Here is an 8,047-nt window from a genome sequence, read left to right as displayed (position 1 = left end):
GGAATGCCTGATTAAAAGAAAAAAATACTATCAAGAGAAACTGCCAGAGTCAGAAGTTTTTAGTTAATTTAAGGCCTACAGATATTCCTAACCTACACAGGTAGGCTTGATATTTGCTAGTATGATATTTACATTCCCAAGAACCAGAAATAAAGGGTTCTCTACTAGACACAGAGGTCACACAAGCAAAAATTTTACAAGATCAGATGACATTGAGTAGTTTAACTACATCTCATGGGGGTGGACATCTATAACATTAAAAGTTAAATGTTGTGTTTACATTCCTGATAACTCTAAAGATGTTAAAGATTTATATTCCTATATAAAGGCCTTATACACTCTGCCCTTATTATGGGGACAGCTTCTCAATCTCCACACTTCCTGGTGAAAAAATAGTACCTTCTGTCATCTTCATGATATTCTTTGGCAATATTTGTTCAGTACTCATTTTTTTTCCTCTCTTACATAGAAGCACCCATTCACATAGGAATTTACATCCTGTTCTTCTCCAACCAGACTGAACTCCTAAGCTGCCTCACTTCACATAGCCCCCTCTAAGCTCCAAAGTAGCCAGAACAATCACCTCCACCTTTCTTACAACAATGGAGACAGAAATAGATACACAACATAAATAGGTAAATCCAGTCAGGTTGCATCAGGGAGGCCAGTTTTGGGTGAGTCTGAGAAGTTGGGAACTGTTACCTGAGGGATTAAAATTTCTTCAGAGTTCTTCCTCTGCACTAGCAAAGTTTTGGAAGGGACACATAAGACAAGGAAGGAATGATAAACCCAGCCTAATTCCTCCTTAATATTGGGAGCAATTTCATCAAAAAGCCATGAAAAGTTCATTTCTGCTTTACTATAAATTACTATGATTTCTAAAATTGCTTGGAATGCCTGCCTATGCCTTGAATGCCCTCTCTAAAACTTTAGTGAAGCCTCATAAATTCTGGCTTTCCCTGGCCAGATAACAACCCTCTTTGAAATCTTAGTGGCACTTCATAATTTCAAAGGTTGGAAACTAAATTTACTCCCTAAGTGCTGAACCATTTATACCATTAACCTACCTTTCTATTACACTTGTCAAAACCCTGTTATCTGTAAGTTCTCAAGACATCTCCCTTTTGAAACTTTTTGTTGTATAAAACTGTGCTATTACAGAGTCATAACACTGTCTTCTATTACCACAGGTTTCTGGAGAGAAACAGTCCTAGAGGGTGGAAATAACAAGCTTGCTTTAATTTGAATTAAATTGGACTCAGTGGTCTTTTCTTTTTCTTGTAGTTTAACAAGATTGGCTCTGCTATGTGCTTTTGGAATGTAGCAGAAAAGTAATAAGTCTAGGAGGGCTGGCTTGTATCTGGCTCAGGATCATTGCAGTTTTTCCTCACTGCATCCATCTGCACTGGCTGACTCATCATCTCCTAGGGCTCAGGTCCCATGTCCACACCTCAACTGAACCTTCCTGGATGAAGTCTAACATTCTTTATACACCAAAATTGTCTCTTTTATTTTACCTGCTTCAATCCCTTCATGGCAGTTTCACACTTTGAATTGCCTATATCTTTCTTTTCTTTAATTTAACAGGTTTCCATACCAATGGATACAGATTTTTTATATATATATATATATACACACACACACACACACACAAAGCAGGCAAAGAAAAACAGGGATAAAGAGACACTCGAGCAGGGAACTAAAATAAGTGAGTAAAGGATCTCTATGAATATCTGAGAGACAAGATTCACAAGAAGGGGGAAGAGACACATGGGAGTGGCTGATGAGAATATTCAGGCATTTGGAGGCCTTGGTCAAGGATTGTGGTTTTTCACCTGAGGACTATGGGAAGTCACTGCATGTGGGAGCAGACTAGCATGATCTATGCTGTCAAGGCTCATTCTGGCTACTGAAGAAAATGGGAGGAACTCAATGGTGCCAAGGATCCAAGCCAGGACCAGTGGTACTAGCTATTGGAGGCTGCCATAGGCTTCATGAGGAAATTTCCCTCTAACTGAGCTGGTCCAAAATGAATCCAGATGCTCCAGGAGATGGTAAGCAAGTCCCTGAATTCCAGCAATTTTCAGGGATTTGGAGGTGAGTAGGAAAGTACTAATCTCATTACTCCATTATCTGATGGAAGCTGAATTAAACAGGTCTCCAAGTCTCCTCCAAATGGAGACCATAGGGTGCTGGGATTGATTCAGTACCATCAGGTAGCATCAGAGTGCTGCTGAGTTGGAGTTTTGACCATGTGGGAGGACGAGGATGTGTTCAGAGCTAGAAATGTGGTGAGAGGCACTCCTGAGTGAAGGAGTAGTTTGGGCAAAAGTCCAGAGTTCTTAGTGGACTCTGGGATGCCCAGAAGGGAATGGTGTCTGAAGGATGGGGAAGAAGATGAAGCTGGAAAGAAATACAGGATAACATTAAGGAGAGCACCCACAGGGACAGATGATGCCCAAGAAACACTGGTAGAAGAAAGAAAAGAGACATTGGAAGAGCCACAGAAGGAGGTTTCGACTACATGAAATTTTGGAGCTGTTTGTCTCTCTGACAACTTGGTCAGAAACTTCTTGATGACAAGGCTGTCCAAAGTTCACTGTGTTCTCTACCCCACTCCTCTCTGAAAAATCCATGTAAAGGGCTGGGATTGTGGCATAGTGGTAGAGCACTAGCCTAGCATGTGTGAGGCACTGTGTTTGATTCTAAGCACACCACATCAATAATTAATAAAATGAAGGTCCATTGACAATTAAAAAAATAGAAGAAGAAAAAGAAGGAGAAGGAGAAGGGAGAAGGAAGAAGGAGAAATTATCCATAAATGGCTTTGTAACAACCCACTGAAATAATCCATAAATGGCTTTGTAACAACTCACTGCATAAACAGAAACTCTTGAGGGTGTGAGGGCCCTTTCCTGGGGGCTGTTCTGTGAGTTCCCCATATGAAGTGGGGAACAGACAATTCGGTGTTGGGACTATTCTTTGATGGAAGACAACGATGCTCATGACATGTCACAAAATAGAGTCCCTTCCTTCCATCAACTGTCACCCACTCCACAACCGCCAATCTGGAATTCTCAGTGCTCAGAACCCACTGATCTCATCTTGAGGGCATAATGGGGCTGGGGGCCTTCTGAGGACTCCCATTGGTGGAATGAGCAGTGGCGGAGTTCATTATTTCCAAAGCCATAGGACTGGTAAGAAGCTTCAACTGATGGATTCCCCAAAGGAGGACCTGGGCCTTCCTGGAAATAAGTAGCCCTACTGTCCTTTGAGTGTAGGGGAATACCCTTTGTAGGGATAGGGTGGTGGCTGCCTTCCTGCAGGAAGTGCTAAGCAGTTAAGAGGTAGGCTCCACCAGAAGAGGAGGGACTCCTTGGAGACATAGATCATGCTCTGCCCAAACAGAAACGCAAGGAGTCTTGCCATCAAGTGGGGAGCTTTGACTTGCTCAAGGATATTGTGCATGGTGAGGCATCTCAGTCTGAAGGACAGGATGGGGTCTGGGACTGGGAGCCAGAAGTACTGACTGAGTCTGGGTAGGTCATGGCCCCTGTACACAAGCATTCCTTATCTATCAAAGGCGAAAGTGGCCTCTTAGGCTTCCTGCCAAACTAGCTTGGACTCAATGAGAATTCTATGAGATGTGTCTTTGAGGAGGGTGGGAAGGAAGGAATGGATGAATGAGCCAAGTCAAGCAGAGGAAGGAGAAAGAGTTGAGGTCCCATGTTACAGCTGTCAGTTTGCCTCTTCATTTTCAGCCCCAGTGTGGGTGCCACTGTACTTTGGATTGCTGGGTCTGCGCTATGTGATAACTGTGGGGATGCACTGATTTCCTGTGCTGGAAGAAGAAACTGGAGGAGCATGCCCAGCAGTGGGTGGAAGTGCTGAGAGCCACCACCTTCACTTACAGCCCACTCCTGAACTGGAGAAACAAAGGATGGCAATGTGGCATGAATGCAGCTATCAATACAGGCCTTTCCCCGGCTGGTCCCCAAACTGACATTCAAGTGGAGATTCCAGATTCTCTGTGGCAGTCAGACACCTGTGAAGGCAGACACTGTGGTGAGCCGCTTCTGCTGTTTATGCAAATTATGGTCGCCATTACAAGATGGCGCTGGCTCCGCTGTGGTCTGTGACAAACAACTCCTTATTTGGGAGAGTTGGCGCATGACTTTTCATCACCCTATGAGAAAGCTCCACGTGGCTGCTTTGCATTGGGGCTTGAGATGCTATATTAAGGCTGGGAGGGGCATCCGGGAGAAGAAGAAGAAGAACTATCAAGGGCCTGAAATAAACTACTGAAAGAAGATTCCTGAGTGTTGCGTCTTCCTTGCGGGCAAGGGGGCGCAACAAGACACTATGCCATCAGAGGAAGTAGCACCAAGGCACAGGCCCCTGTTCCTCTGCAACATGCTCTGCTGGCCACACAGCAGCTCTTATCTAACCTGATGCCACAGCGGCAGTCCAAATCCCCACTCCTGATTATCTTTCAGGAGATACCTTTTGCTCCACCCCTCCGCTGAACCTACCTTCCATGCTGGACCACTCTGCCTCCTACCCCTATCTCCACTGGAAGTGGAAAGAAATGTCCATTGTCATTCCTTTCCCATTCTAGCCCTTGGGGTGAATGTCTCAATGCATACTTTGTTCTTTAGATTTTCAGTCTCTGCTCACTGAAGCTGAGAACTTCAGGTACCAGGGCTATTAGAAAAAGGAGCTAACCTCAGGCAATTGACATTGCCACCCAGGTCAGAACCCTGATAGATGTTACAATAGTAAATGTTTTGTGTCTCGATGGCTCTTAACAGGGCAATGCTCTTCCCTTCTAGGATGGGGGAACAGGTCTTACCAATAAAATGAGATTTGGAGGGTGGCTGTGAAGAGATACATGGAAACAATACGCGTGGAGGAGCTCAATTCCCTCCCCCAATCACTGGAGCTCCAAGGTGTACCACCCCTGGACAAGGTCCCCAGAGGCACTGCTCTTCTGCAGCATGGCAAGTGGATGTTGAAGATCTTCCACTTGCTGGGAGATGTATGATTAGCCTGGTGTGGGAGTACTTGCTACCAGGTAAGCTGATGCCCAAAGAGAGTTGCCACAAGATTAGGGAGAAAAAAAGGTTAGGACCACGTCACCCAAAGTTCTTCTGTTGCCCAAACAAAAGGTTTCAAGGGAGGCTACATGGTTCTTCCAAATCCAATCATACTTGTCAAAGGAGGGGTGGAAACCTTCACACTCTAGTGCCTTTTTTTATGAGCATCATCAAAAGAAATGCATCTGCTCATAGTATAGAGTTAGTTCCCTATCCAAAGTCAAGCATTCTTCTGCTCCTAGAATCCTTCCCATTCAATGGGAATGATTTTCAGAATGACTCCAACTGATGTTTAAGTCCATTTTATACAGAAATGATGAGTCCAAACTAGGGCTGGTGGAATATGTGTTTGCCTATTTGTGGATGCACACTGCATGGCGAATTCTATTTCCAGCTCAACATTCCCCATTCTTCCCTTAATTCACCAGATTCCAAATCAAGTATGAGGTGGCCTTTTTCTAAATGGAAAGAGTACATCAGCTTCATCTTGGTGCACTGAGGCATCCCTCCCCTGTTGGCATTAGTGCTGATGAAACACCTCTTCCACCTCCTGTATGGGAACAAACTGATTAAGTCTGTGTGAAATGTTCAGTAAGTGTTCAGGTCTCAACCTACAGCTGTCAGTCAACTTTCCTTTATTTTTTTCATCCTCAGTGTGGGAGAAAATTGTACTTTGGATTGCTGTAGCTATGCTCTGTGATCACTGTGGGCTGCATTCTCTTTCTGCACTTGAAGAGGAAACTGGAGGAGCAGTGGGTGGAATTGCTGAGAGGTGCCACCTTCACTAACAGCCCACTCCTGTACTGGAGAATCAAGGGACGTCAATGTGGTATGAATGCAGCTATCAACACAGGCCATTTTCTGGCTGGTCCCAAAACTGAGATTCAAGTCAAGATTCCAGATTCTTTGTGGGAGTCAGACACCTGTGAAGGCAGGCAATATGCCATTGGAGGACGCAGTGCCAAGGCACAGGCACAAGAGAACCAAAGTATTCCAGTGCACCTTCTGCAAATGCAAGGGTCATTGCAGACACAATTGTCCCCATTGCTTCCAAGAGAAGCCATGTAAGATCATCCAGACTCAGACCCCTCCTGACAAGGGGCACCACTCATAGAGGAAAGCTAAAGTCAGAGGTCTTCATAAATGTCCTCAAGGTGATGTCTGAGGTATCTCAGCTAATTCTTAGGAATAGATAGGAACAAGGTAAGTTTGGACCAATTTGGTCTAAAAACACAGGGCAGGGGAGGATAGCCTGAAATCACAGGAGTACATGGATGTTGAAAAGTGAAAATAATTTTTTTTTGTTTATAAAAGCAGAGATACACTTGTGGCAGCCCTACAAACAATAAGTAATTCTGAAGGCCTTGGGAAAAGGGTTCTTCTCTGAAATGAAGTTCATGAAATGCCACAAAATAGCTTCTTTTAGTCTAATTAAAAAAGACTTGGACATGAAATTGTAATGGGCAATGAAAATCAAGGCATATTCAGTGACCTAACAGGCAGACTAGATGATGAGCACTTGGAAAGAAGATCAGGGAGCTTCTCCTCCAAGTTTGTGGAATGCTGGAGGATTACAAATTTCCTAACATCAAGAAGAAAGAAAAATTGAGACGTTATGAAACATTTGTAGGCAGGTTCCCAATATAATATTTATTTTTCTTCATTGCAGATGAAAATTGCAGACAGGTTCTAGAGTCTGTATTTGTACAGGTATGCTCTGCTTTCCTATAAGACAGGCAGAACTTTAGGAGTAATCACCTGCTGAGCATGTGATATGGAGAGAAGGAGAAATGGGAGCAGGAAACCTATTGGAAAGATAATACAATCATCTACGCATAGGGTCTTAAAGGCTTGGAATGAGATGGAGGCAACAGTAGTGGCATAGGAGAAATACGAGTTGGTCAGGTATATGAGAGCAAGACATCGAAAGATGAGTTGGCTTATTGCACAGATCACGTTCTGTCCAAACAGAAAAGATACATGGGAGTGTTAAACCATGATACAAAGAAAAGACCACTGACTCCAATTTAAATCAAATTAAAACAAGCTTGTAATTTTGACAGGCCAGGATTGTCTCTCCTGAAACCCATGGGAATAGAAGACAATGCTACAGCTCTCTAGGAACACAGCTTTATAGCACAGAAACATGCATACAAAGGGGGAGTGTCTTTAGAACTTACAGATAACAGAATTTTGACAAGCATAACACAAAGGCAGGTAGTAGGTTAATGGTCTAAATGTTTCAGCATTTAGGGAGTAAGTTTAGATCCCAGTATGAGGATTTATGAGGTGCCACTAGAGTTTCAGAGAGGGTCATTATCTGGCCAGGGAAAGCCAGAGATTATGAGGCATCACTAAAGTTTCAAAGAGGGCTGCTATCTTGTCAGTGAAAGCTAGGCATGGGTGAGTTCAAGGAATGGGCAAGCATTCCAAGCAAGTTTAAAACATCAAAATACAGCCAGGCTAAATAGAAATCCTAATATTTTACAGAAAACACAAATGAATCTTTTGTAACTTGTGAAACGTTGGCTCCTGATCTTAATACTGAATTAGTCTGGGTTTATCATTCCCCCCTTGTTTTACGTATCCCTTTCAAATCTTTGATAGGGAGCAATCAGTAATGTCAATCATATATGTTAATACTGTCAATTATACATAATAGAATTAAGTTGTAGTCCTCCAAACCTGAGCACATAGTTAAAGATTCATGGGACAAGAACAAATAGGAGAGGATGCAAATTATAGGACCTACAAGGGAAGTTAACCATGGAAACCAGTTTCCCAAGCCTGGCCAAGAGTTGTCCATTTGAATTTTGTTGATCTCCTTTTTTATTTCATTCCCTCTGTTGTTGGATAACACTAGAATAATCGGTAATATTAAAACAACACATGCCTGGAAATTGTTGACAGCCCAAATGATATCTCAGAAAAAGAAAGTCAATAGCTCCTCT

General features: G+C 43.2%; 1 pseudogene; it reads left to right on the top strand.

Moving 5' to 3' along the window:
• Nucleotides 1-2,029: 2,029 nt before the first annotated feature.
• On the top strand, nucleotides 2,030-4,618 carry LOC125615119 (annotated as a pseudogene).
• Nucleotides 4,619-8,047: the final 3,429 nt, after the last annotated feature.

Source organism: Marmota marmota, unplaced genomic scaffold (genome assembly GCF_001458135.2).
Source record: "Marmota marmota marmota unplaced genomic scaffold, marMar, whole genome shotgun sequence".
NCBI lineage: Eukaryota > Metazoa > Chordata > Mammalia > Rodentia > Sciuridae > Marmota > Marmota marmota.
The sequence above is the reverse complement of the archived record's forward strand: the minus strand, read 5'-3'. Positions and strand labels throughout refer to the sequence as shown.